We start from the raw sequence: 12,561 nt of genomic DNA, 5'->3' as shown, positions 1-12,561 counted from the left end.
TCACATTCAAGTCGTGTGTGCGCAGCTACCGAACTTATGCGCCGCTAGCAGCCGGTCAGTTTGCGTTTGTACTTCATGCTGTAAGCATCACATGCGCGAGCTGTTTTGCTGAGTACACAAATACAGATAAAAAAATATTGCGCTTGTATTGGGAGCTCTGCCAACGCTGTGCACCACTGATGTATGTACATACCGATTTTTAAGTAAAATCTAAATACATACATATCTTTATATATAAAAATGGATTGCTGTTCGTGTGTTATCGCATCACTCAAGAACGGCTCAACGGATTTGCTTCGCTTTTCTTTCATTTTGTGTCTTTCTATCTGTAGAAGGTTTGTAAAGAGAAAACTGGTAAAATGGGGTTGCCAGACATTTGCAATATCAGAAAAAAATTATTACTAATAAGCCGCAATAATGCCATTTCACTGAGAACGCATAACAAAATTAATTCGAAAAAAAATTTGGATAGGGTTACCACCATTCGAAAAAAAAGTTTATATTTAAAAATGGATTGCTTTTGTGTTATCGCATCACTCAAGAACGGCTCAACGGATTTGCTTCGTTTTTATTTCATTTTGTGTCTTTCTGTTTGTAGAAGGTTTGTAAGGAGAAAATTGGAAAAAATTATGTTGCCAGATATCTGCAATATCGGAAAAAAAAATTAATTATAAATGAGCCGCAATAATGCTATTTCACTGAGAATGTATAAGAAAATTTATTCAGAAAAAAATTTCAGTAGGGTTGTCACCATTCGAAAAAAATTTATATGTAAACATGGATTGCTTTCGTGTGTTAACGCATAACTCAAGAACGGCTCAATGGATTTGCTCCGCTTTTATTTCATTTTGTGTCTTTCTCTCTGTAAAATGAATGTAAAGAAACAATTGTAAAACCGGTGTTGCCACATATTTCAAATATCAAAAAAAAAGTTTTAATTTACATAAGCCGCAATAATGTACATTACTGAGAATGCATTAACAAATTTAATAAAAAAATTTTAAGAGGTTTGCCGCCACTCGACAAAAATCTTTACATATAAAAATAAATTGCTGTTCTATGTTTTATTGTCCGATCAGTTCGTAATTTATTAAATATTATGTTACCAGGCTAGTCTGATCTATGTTTTTAGTGCGAATAAAACTAAATTATTCCACTTTCTGGCCCAACGTTTCGCTAAAACATTTTTAGCATCTTCAGGGGCAATCCAGCTTTATTAAATCTGCCACAAACCAAAATTACAAAGGCACATTGTAATTAAAAATTAATGAATATAGCATACAAACATACATATACATATATGGAATTAAAAATTATAAACAACAATTTGAGGACAAAAAACTCACAATGTTTAAGAACTTTGATTAACACCTAAATACAGCGCATCTGTACCATCTTTTGTGGTAGCTTTGTCAATACTAAAATAATAAACATTTTTATTTGTAATCATAAACGAGAAATGTAAGCGGCCGCAATGTTGTCCGTATCTTCTTTTCTGTTCATTGTCTTTTCCCCTCTTTGCATTATCCTAAGGCTTTCTAGTGTATATCGGGTTGACTCCCTTCTTTCTTTGTCGATAATCTTTGTGTTTGCGAAATCAGCTGTATGTCCACTTGTTATGATGTGTTGTGATAATGCTGTACTGCTTTTTTGTTTTCTTATATCTGTTTTAGCGAAACGTTGGGCCAGAAAGTGGAATAATGTAGTTTTATTCGCACTAAAAACATAGATCAGACTAGCCCGGTTACATAATATTTAATAAATTGCTGTTCGTTTTTTATCGCATAACTGAAGAACGGCTCAACGGATTTGTTTCGTTTTTATTTCAATTTGTTTCTCTTTGTCTGTAGAAGGTTTGTAAAGAAAAAAATTGAAAAACCGGTGTTGCCATATATCTGAATTATCAAAAAAATTAATTTTAATGAGTAGTAATGCTATTCCACTGCGAATGTATGAAAACACTTAAAACAGAAAAAAAATTGCATAGGGTTCCCACCATTCGAATAAAATCTTATGTCACGGTGTTTGGGGTCAACTCCTCCGAAACGGCTTGACCGATTTGTATGAAATTTTGTGTGTATATTTGGAAATATATGAAATCAATCGCATACTCATGGAAAAAATGGATGTTATTGGAAAACCGAATATTTCATGCCGCATATCTCTGAAAGCGTTCATAGTAGGGTAGTGGAACTTGGTATGGAGATATATAAAATCAATTTAGAAAATGAGCGCGGGGAACAGGTCGTAAAGTGAATTTCATGGCGCTAAGTGAAGAAGGCGTGGCACCTACTATAAAAACCAAATTTTTCATACGGCATATCTCTAGAAGTGTTCATGGTAGAGTACTGGATCTTGGTAGGGATATATATGAAATCAATCACGGAGAAAAACTGGAGCTATTGAAAGAGGGGGCGTGGCACCTCCCATACGAAATTAAACGCATACTCATGAAACAATTGATGTTATTGGAAAACAGGCGTGGCACCTCTCATATAAATCGAGTTTTTCATACTGCATATGGGGTTGTTCGAGTCGCAATCACAACCGCAGTGGGGATATTTAAGAAGGGGCGCGGCGTCTTCCCAAATGTACTGAAGGTGTATATACATATAATACTTCGTTCGTGTGTTTGCGAGTGAATCGATTTTAACGATTTTTTTTTGTGTGAGTAAGGTCTCTTCGTAGTTGTTCAGATTCCCAGTTTGACCTACCAGATGGCGCTGGAGTCGTGTTATTGTTAAAATCTTAGCTATGATCCGATCTGGCTTATATTCGAGATACTTATGTAATGGTAACGGTAAGGGAAATAATATTGCAAAAAACAGCCGCCGGATGACGCTGGGGTCGAGTTGTTACTAAAAAGCGTCAAGTGAGAATGTCCGATTACATCGACGTGCTGTACCACCGAGTATGCCGAGCTCCCGTGTGTTGCGATTGGCCCAATGAACGTGATTTGCGTGCTTCATTTGGAATTTATAGGATTGAGTTGTCCAGGGGCCAATCTCAAATGACCAGCATTATGTCTACCATCAGAACCGTTGCGCTCCTTGATAAGAGCTTTAAGGTATTTCGACTGAAATAAGTGTGTGTGGAACAACGATACTCACCAATTTTTAAATTGCCACCAACTATACCATATAGTTTCTAAGGACAGATGGGAATGATGAATGGGAAAAAGTTCTTCAAATTTATTTCATTTTGCGACTAACCGTTCTGTGAAACGCCAGATCATTGGAGAATTCCAAGAACTTCTTCACGAACATACACTTTCGTTAGGTTATTAAGGACAACAATGAAAATATGCCTTCTGACAACCACCAAACCGTAATATGTATTAGCAGATAAATGTATCACTGGAAATCGTGAATGTGAATTGTTGGTGAAAATGGTTCTACCAAAATATTTCACTAAAAAAAAATAATTTTGGGCGGGACGAAGTTCGCCGGGTCTGCTAGTGTATGTATAAAAACTGATTTATAAATATTTTAATTTATTTGAATCTTTTAAGGCATTTTCTGATTTCAATTTAATATACATAGATAAGTATGTACTTATCTAGGCATTCTACATTAGTTTCTCTGTAAGGCATTCTTTGTTCGCTTCTCTGGATTCTCTTTATCCATGCGTTCTCCCTTCGTTTGAATATAATGCTGTGGGTAAGGGCTTACCGCCAATGACATGCCCATGTTAAAATACTTCTTGAAGCGAAAGGGTAAGCGATTCCCATCGCCTAGCTCGTTTCCACTTTCGTTTCTGTGGTAATCGTGTTTTTCTCTGGGTAGCTATTATTTGATTATTGCTGCAAAATTTTGTCTCATTATGCGCTACTGTTCTGTAGATAACTATGCACTTATATAAGCACATGCATATGGATACACACATATAACTTACCGCCTCGAGCCACCGAATTGAAACACAACGCGTCGGATGGTCAAATTAACGTACATAGTTTATTTACCTTGCCTTTTTATACAATTTTTCACTTACTTGCTATATACAATACTACAATAAAGTTGTTGTTTTATTATTTACTCATTCTTAATTAAATACATAGAAAAAGGTAAGCTATGCTTAATGCTAACGATGTAATTTGAGGCAAATCTGGTTGGCGACAACGGATTCACATTACGTCGGAACGACTCCCGCTTAAAGTTAGTGCTGGCGGAATGCGAAGTCATTGTTGTTGTTGGATTAGCAGAAAACTGCTTAACTGTGTGAACTAATTTCAATCGGTTAAAATATTGAATGCGCTTATGCAACACTGAGTCTGCAGTATTGTTATTTGTGTTGACTACTTTTGGCTACACAGCGTTCTTATTAAACGTCGAATGCACTTACGCAACGCTGAGGCGTAGCGTTCTTGTTATTGTATTTGGATAGAATTCCTATGGTGCTAACTCCCCCCTTCTTAAGCATCAGCGTCTCGCTGATAAGATTTTATTGTTTTACTGCAATTTGTGGATAATCTATTATTGGCGGAATGAAAAATGATTTTTGGCCTGAGGATGGTATACAGGGCGATTGATAGAATTATTTCAATAAGAATGGCTGCAAGGCTTGAACCAATTGAAATGCTATTTCCTGACGACATGTGTTCTAATATTTTCACATTGGTTAAATGTAGTTGGTGCAGGTAATTCAGATCTAATTTAATTTCGTTCTCAGTTAGGTTGTTTTGCAGTATTGGAGGCAAGACTTGGTAAGAGCTAGTTTGCCAGTTTGTGTAAGTAGCACCGTTTAGACTTACAGTTTCGTTAAAGAAATTTATAATGAAGGTACCATTCAGTTTGAGGAGTTTTGTATCGTAACTAAGGTTTCCCATAAAATTCGAAACAAAAAGTGTTCTTTCTGTGATTAATTCGACTATGGCCTTATTTTCGTATTGGTAATCGCACGTTGCCCTTTCTCCGTTCATAATTTGTGTTGCAATGTGTCTTTTCTAATTTTTGAAGCTGGGTTTTTTTACAAATTGTGGTTTCGTCTATTAATATACAATTTCCGATGACACCATATTGCTTTTTCTGTGATGTAAAAAGGTTGGAATATTCTAAGTCAACTCTCTTTTTTAAGAAATTTTGATTATTCAAGATTAACCTTTAATCCCGCCTTCTGCAGGAGTGAAAATACATCCTCCAAATTCTTCAAATATTCTTCCCTATACCTACCTATTATTATGATATCGTCAATATAAACGTAGCACGATTTCCCAAGCAGCGGTTTGAGGATGTCATTGATCATCCTTTGGAAGATGGAAGGAGCATTTTCCAAACCAAACGGCAGTCTCGTAAACTCGTACTTGCCATTGGCTGTCGAGAACGCGGTTTTCTCAATGTCCTTTTGCTTCATCCTGATTTGGTGAAATCCGGACGTAAGGTCGAGAGTGGTGCAATACTTACTCTCGCCTAGACTAGATAGCGTGTTATTGATATCGGGAATAGGGTAGGCATCGGGAATAGTTACAGAATTTAGCCGTTTGAAGTCAATAACAACTGTATATCGTTTTTCCCCAGATGGTCCGGCCTTTTTTGGCACTATCCACAAAGGTGAGTTGTAGGGGCTTTTCGACGGGCTTATTATTCCGTTTTCTAGCAGTTCTGTTATTTGGCTGTCTACCTCAGCTCTGAGGTTTGTAGGATACGGGTAAGATTTCGTATAAATTGGTTCGTCCGTATTTGTTCTAATCTCGGCGCGAAACTTAGTGGTAACGATATCTTTGTCCGATACTGGTCCAAAAATGCCAGAATATTGTCCTAAAATTTCTAGAATTTCGTTATCACTATTTGATGTACTTCGGATATTACTCAATTCCTTAGATATTTTTGCTTTAAGCTTAATTTTAGCATCACCTACGCGCAGAATGTCGCGTTTCTATCAGTTATGGCTTCCAACTCCCTAAGAGTATCGTCGCCGATAATGCCATCGAAGGATTTTAAATTAGAGAGTACAAAGAAGTCAAATTGTGTTTCAATTCCTATACTTTTAAAAAATTTGCCTTGAATTTTATGGCTATTTAATTTCTATTTTTCCCCCGGCGGACTGCACTTTAAAGGGCTCATTAATCTTTTTGGAATTTTTAGCAATTTCTTCAGATCCAAAATTTTTGTAAGCTCCGGTATCTATTAGAAATTGAAGGACTTTTCCCCTTTTGGTGTAAAGTTCTATATAAGGAACGCTAGAGAGGCTTCGTCCATAAAATTTGAATCCTCATTTTCCTGGTCTTCATCGGTGTCATCACTATCCGTTCCTATTTTGAAAAGCTTCTGCTCGTTGGAGGGTCTTGCTACAGGGTCACTCGGCCTGTTTATATAATTGACCTTCCGCGAGTGGAGTGATGGACCCACATCCATCGGCCTTGGAGGTTTGGGCTGAGTTGGCCTAGGTGGAGGCACGTCTTGCGATTGGTTACTTTTATTATAAATCTGATTCTTTTCCCTAGAATTGAGTTCTCTCGATGTCTGTGGTTGCCTTTGCTTTGACTGGTACTTTGTGCTCTGCACTTGGTTTGAAGTTCCCAGACTTTTTGGGAAAATTGAATAATTCCTTAAGTTAAGGTTGTGAATTTCCAGACACGAGGCGTGCGCCGCAGGTAGGTTCTGCGGTCTTTGGATGACTAGCATCCTGGATACTTCACCCGTAAGTCCTCTTATTTAAACGTCCAAGGCCCTATTTCTATAGGTTTCTACTAATGCAGAACTCGTTTCAACAGATAGTCCTGGCCTTTTATTTTATTAATTATTAAGGACAACTGGTGATTGATCCTTGCATAGAATTGTTCTATGCTGTAGTTCCTTTGGGATAAGGAGCCTAATTCGTGTTCCAGGTTTCTCAAATCTCGTTTGTCTGCATAATGCAAAGATAAACAAGTTTTGATTTTTCCCCAGTCGTCATCGAATGTATTATAAGAAATTAAGGCAGTATCCGCAGGCCCCCTGACTTTTTGTCTTATATGACGCAAGATAGCCCTGTATATTGGCCTATTTTTAACTATCTCATAGTTCTGCAATATAGATTCAACGCTGTGAATCCAAGACATGTACTGTACAGGATCACCCTCAAATGTTTGCAGGTTTTTTACACTATCTGGAAGCTTGCTTATTTCTTTTAGGTCCGCCTCCGTTAAACGGGTAGGAGCTTCCGGAATACTATTTTCATTGTGCGCACTAACCCTGGCTTCTAGTTGGCTTATCCTATTGTTCATTCCTCTTATTTGCTTTATCTGTGCATTTATAGCACCTGTGAGCTAGGTTATGGCCTCTTGCATCTGTTCCATTTTTTGAGTTAAAACCTAAAATATATCCTGTTAAAGATTTTTTACGTCAAAAATTTCACAATATTTTCACTTTAACTACTTTAATTAAAATATAGTCTGCTAAAGATTTTTTACGTCCAAAATTTCACAATATTTTCACTTTAATTATTTTAATTAAAATATATTCTGCTAAAGATTTTTACGTCCCAAATTTCACAATATTTTCACTTTAATTATTTTAATTAAAATATATTCTGCTAAAGATTTTTACGTCCCAAATTTCACAATATTTTCACTTTAATTATTTTAATTAAAATATATTCCGCTAGAGATTTTTCACGTCCAAAATTTCACAATATCTTTAATTTAGAAATGCTTTAATTATCTTTAATGAAGCTAAGCAGAATAATAGGCAAAATTGTTTGATACGAGTAAATAGCTTAAGAATCTAAGTCTTACGATAAAATGAAGTTCACTGCTTGCATCCTTGGAATCCTTCGGGCGCTCCGCTTATTCCGTTTTAGGGTTTTACGTCCTTACTCAGGGGCGGGTGACGTCACTGTTCCTCAACGTCCGTTGATCGATGGCCGATGCTTATTAGCTCGTCGTGTCAGCAGCTGCTGTCCTTCGAGCTGGTTTTATACGCAGGTTTTAACCGGATAATTTGCGATTAAAATTTACGTTGTTGTTTTTTGTTTTTTTTTTTAACGATTTTCGTTTTACCCGCAGATTACGTTTTTGGTTTGTACTTAAAAAGTTTTTTCACCGGGTAGTTTATTGTCGACCGGGTAGTGTTTTTTTAATGCACTTTTTTGGGAATACGTCCTTTATTTTTAAAGTTCGCTGCTTCCTTGTGGTTTTTAACTTTTTTGATCCGATAAATAATAATAAATTAAGGATCTTCCCTAATAATATTCAGTGCACTTTTTTCACTATGCCGCACTCGGGCGCCACTTATCGCCTCGAGCCACCGAATTGAAACACAATGCGTCGGATGGTCAAATGAACTTACAGAGTTTTTTTACTTTGCCTTTTTATAAAATTTTTCACTTACTTGCTATATACAATACTACAATAAAGTTGTTGTTTTATTATTTACTCATTCTTAATTAAATACATATAAAGGTAAGCTATGCTTAATGCTAACGATGTGACAACTGATTCACATTACGTCGGCGCGACTTCCGCTTAAAGTTAGTGCTGGCAGAATGCGAAGTCGTTGTTGTTGGATTAGCAGAAAACTGCTTAACTGTGTGAACTAATTTTACTCGGTTAAAATAGTGAATGCGCTTATGCAACGCTGAGTCTGCAGTATTGTAATTTGTGTTGACTACTTTTGGCTACACAGCGTTCTTATTAAACGTCGAATGCACTTACGCAACGCTGAGGCGTAGCGTTCTTTTATTGTATTTGGATAGAATTCCTATGGTGCTAACTTATATACATACATACATATAATTTCCCGTAACATATACCCCAACATGCAAACTCCTTATACCCATTTACCCCATCCATCCTTCCCAGCACCAAATCTTTCTCAAATGGCCAAAACTTACAATCCAAACTTATTGACAAATTATCAATATCCTTTTTATCCCCAAATACCCCATCCACCACAATTACCCATTACAAAGACCACTTAATAATGGAAACCCTCAACCAAATAACCAACCCCGATACGGAAACAGTTACACCCAACAACTACCACCCAGACCAATCGCCTCCAAACCACCGCAACCTATGGAAGTTGACCAAAGCCTAAAAGCGGCAAAGGTTAACTACGCGGATAGACCCTTTGCCCGGGGATACGCAGGGAAAAGACCAATAGGCGGACAGACTAATAACGAAAAGCTAACAAAATTCCGAGGACGACAATTACGAACAAACACTAGATGAATATTTAAATGAGTCAGATATGGCAAATAACGTATCGGCTAACGACTTCGAAGACTTTACAGATATACATTTTTTAGGTTAACGAATTCATCACTTCCCTATTTCGAATGCCGAACGGTGGTGTATTACTCAAATTCCTCGTAGATACTAGCTCGAACAGAATCTACATACAACCGAAACATGTACAGAAACCCAGACCTAATGAGAAAATTTTCTATGCAAACTCAATAGCTGGCACGTTAAAATAACTCACCACACAATGGTCAATTTATTTAAACAAAAGGATATCAATCTTAAATTCTTTTTATTACCATCTCTTAAACCATTTGATGGAATATTAGGGAACGATAGCCTTAGAGAACTATCCGCCATAATTCATGCAAAGGAAAATTATATGCTTATCCGCAATAACTATAAAATCAAAATTAAACAGCAACCTTCAAATTCTGTAAATGCCATAGGTATCAGAACAGAGCATATTTTGGAGCAAGACAAAATTCAAATCGAGAAGTTAGTAAAACAATATGCGACTTTATTCGCTGAACCGGACGAAAAGCTTACATTCACCACTGTTGTGGTGAAATCAGAACCACAACCGACAGGCCAGTATAGTCGGCATATTACCCTTATCCAATTTCCCTTAAAGACGAAGTTGAAAAACAAATAAAGCACCTTCTTGACAACGGCATAATCCGACCTTCACGGTCCCCTTATAACTCACCGGTATGGATAGTACAGGCGAAAAGAAATATCGCCTCGTCATTGATTATCGGAAACTAAATACCGTCACCATCTCCGATCGGTATCCTATACTGAATACAAATTCGTGAGACTGCCATTTGGCCTTAAAAACGCACCATAAATTTTTCAGCGTGCGCTCGACGATATTCTGCGTGAGCATATAGGCAAAATATGCTACGTATATATCGACGACATAATTGTATTTAGTGAAGACGCCGAATCCCATTTTAAAAATCTCGAAATCATTTTTCAAACTCTACAGGGCGCAAACATGAAGTTGCAAATCGACAAATTTGAATTCTTAAAAACAGAAGCCGAATTCCTTGGTTTCATTGTATCCAAAAATGGAATACGAACCAATCCAGCGAAAGTCGAAGCAATCAAAAACTTTCCTTATCCAAAAACATTGAAAGACATCAGGTCATTTTAGGTCTGTTAGGATTCTATCGCCGTTTCATAAAAGATTATGCCAAAATAGCGAAACTCTGACATCCCTTTTAAGGGGGGAAGAAGGTCATGTGTCCAAAAACCTCTCCAGCAGGAAATCCATTTGTCTTTCCAAGGAAGCTGTCGAAGCATTCCAAAAAGTAAAAAATTCCCTACTGACAGAAGATGTAATGCTATCATATCCTGACTATGACAAGGAATTCCACCTCACGACCGACGCATCAAAGTACGCGATAGGTGCAGTATTAACGCAAGAAAACCGACCAATAATATTCATTTCTAGAACCCTTAACAAGACAGAGGAAGCGTATGCCACCAACGAAAGGGAGATGCTCGCCATAGTTTGGGCTCTTAAATGCCTCCGAAACTACCTTTACGGTACAGCGAAAGTAAAAACCTTTGCAGATCACCAGCCACTAACATACGCCTTATCCAGCAAAAATTCCAATTCCAAAAGGAAGCGATGGAAAGCAGTTTTGGAAGAATATCATTACGAATTACAATATAAACCCGGAACCACGAATAAAGTAGCAGATGCACTATCTCGCCCACCTCTCAATGCACAAATAAACTCAATGACTGCAACACAAAACAGTGACGAAAGCTCCTCCCAGAATTTAATACAATTTGCCGATGAACCGCTCAATGTCTTCAAAAACCAAATTATTCTTAACTTGGGTAATACCTCTGAGTATAAATTTGAAATTCCGTTCCCCACGTATCATCGTCACACTGTAACAGAAGTAGCCTACGACGAAGAAAAATTAGCCAGCATCCTTAAAAACTATTTGAATCCATCCGTCATTAATGGTCACAAAACATATAAGAGAACGCTGGGAATAGTACAGAAAATTTACGCTCTTCATTTTAATAGATTCAGAATATGGTTTACTAGGGAAATGGTAAGAGATGTAAAAACTCCTACCGACCACGATAAAGAAATTATTAATGAACATAATCGTGCGCACCGAAATAGTTAGGAGAGAATAAGTTGCAGATTCTACAAAAATGTTACTTTCCGCAAATGAGAACCCAAATCTTTAGAGTAGTAAAACAGTGCAGAACCTGTAAACTTAGTAAATATGACCGCCATCCCAATAAACATGCTATACAGACTACTCCAACACCTAAATACCCCGGACATATCGTACATGTTGATATCTATCACACAAACAAACAACTCATATTGACTGCCATAGACAAATTTTCAAAATACTCTTCTTCTTCTTTTTTTGGCGCTGTAACCGCCTAAGCGATTTCTGCCGAGTTCAGCAAAGCACGCCAGTCCTTTCCCCTCTGTGCCAACTGACGCCAATTGGAAACGCCAAGTGAAGCCGAGTCCTTCTCCACCTGATCTTTCCATCACAGTGGGGGCCTCCCTCTTCCTCTGCTACCACCAGCGGGTTCCGAGTTAAATACTTTCAGAGCTGGAGCCTCGGTGTCCATTCGAACGACATGACCAAGCCAGCGGAGCCGCTGTATTTTAATTCGCTGCACTATGTCCATATCGTTGTAAAGCTCATCGGTCCATCGTCTGCGGTACTCGCCGTCGCCAACGCGTAAAGGCCAGNCCACCTCACGACCGACGCATCAAAGTACGCGATAGGTGCAGTATTAACGCAAGAAAACCGACCAATAATATTCATTTCTAGAACCCTTAACAAGACAGAGGAAGCGTATGCCACCAACGAAAGGGAGATGCTCGCCATAGTTTGGGCTCTTAAATGCCTCCGAAACTACCTTTACGNTGCGAACGGCTCGGAGAGGTTTTTTCCAATTATGACGCAGCTGGTGGTATTGCTCAACGTCATTTTACACAGCCGTATGAGTTTTGAGGGGATGCCAAATTCAGACATAGCGGCGTATAGGAAACNCCTTTGCAGATCACCAGCCACTAACATACGCCTTATCCAGCAAAAATTCCAATTCCAAAAGGAAGCGATGGAAAGCAGTTTTGGAAGAATATCATTACGAATTACAATATAAACCCGGAACCACGAATAAAGTAGCAGATGCACTATCTCGCCCACCTCTCAATGCACAAATAAACTCAATGACTGCAACACAAAACAGTGACGAAAGCTCCTNTATCAGTTCATTGACGGTGGGCTTCAGTCTTTCACACAATACGCCGATAAAACCTTGTAATCTATGCTTAGAAGGCTGAACCCGCGGTAGTTGGCGCAAATAGCGGGGTCACCTTTCTTGTGGATTGGGCAGAGCAC

General features: G+C 37.9%; 1 long non-coding RNA gene across 1 annotated transcript; it reads left to right on the top strand.

The window, feature by feature from the left end:
• The first annotated feature begins 1,116 nt into the window (after positions 1-1,116).
• Positions 1,117-10,823, top strand: LOC108361038 (uncharacterized). The gene is made up of 3 exons (XR_001847229.1): positions 1,117-1,552; positions 6,915-6,917; positions 10,811-10,823. It is a non-coding gene; the product is annotated as an uncharacterized LOC108361038 (long non-coding RNA).
• The last annotated feature ends 1,738 nt before the right edge of the window (positions 10,824-12,561 follow it).

The sequence above is a fragment of the Rhagoletis zephyria genome, unplaced genomic scaffold, assembly GCF_001687245.7.
Source record: "Rhagoletis zephyria isolate East Lansing unplaced genomic scaffold, Rhagoletis_zephyria_1.1 Rzeph_scaffold_00688, whole genome shotgun sequence".
Taxonomy (NCBI): Eukaryota; Metazoa; Arthropoda; class Insecta; order Diptera; family Tephritidae; genus Rhagoletis; species Rhagoletis zephyria.
The sequence above is the reverse complement of the archived record's forward strand: the minus strand, read 5'-3'. Positions and strand labels throughout refer to the sequence as shown.